This window comes from Vombatus ursinus, unplaced genomic scaffold (assembly GCF_900497805.2).
Source record: "Vombatus ursinus unplaced genomic scaffold, bare-nosed wombat genome assembly UNPS02014804.1, whole genome shotgun sequence".
In the NCBI taxonomy this organism is placed as follows: Eukaryota; Metazoa; Chordata; class Mammalia; order Diprotodontia; family Vombatidae; genus Vombatus; species Vombatus ursinus.
In genome coordinates this window covers 9,944,313-9,944,707 of record NW_020954582.1, presented here as the reverse complement: position 1 = coordinate 9,944,707, position 395 = coordinate 9,944,313, and positions in this window count along the sequence as shown.

The window sequence follows — 395 nt, the reverse complement described above, 5'->3', positions numbered from 1 at the left end:
TCTTCTCCAACATTTATCATTTTCCTGTTTTGTCATGTTAACCAATCTGATAGGTTTGATGTGGTACTGCAGAGTTGCTTTGATTTGAATTTCTCTAATCAATAGTGATTTAGAGCATTTTTTCATATGACTATAGATAGCTTTAATTTCTTTATCTGAGAACTGTCTGCTCATATCCTTTGACCATTTATCAACTGGTGAATGGTTTTATTCTTATAAATTTGACTTAATTCTCTATATATTTTAGAAATGAGGCCCTTATCAGAGAGACTGGTTGTAAAAATTCTTTCCCAATTTTTACCTTCCTTCTTATCTTAGTTGCATTGGTTTTGTTTGTGCAAAAACTTTTCAACTTAATGCAATTGAAATTATCTGCTTTGCTTTTCATGATGTTT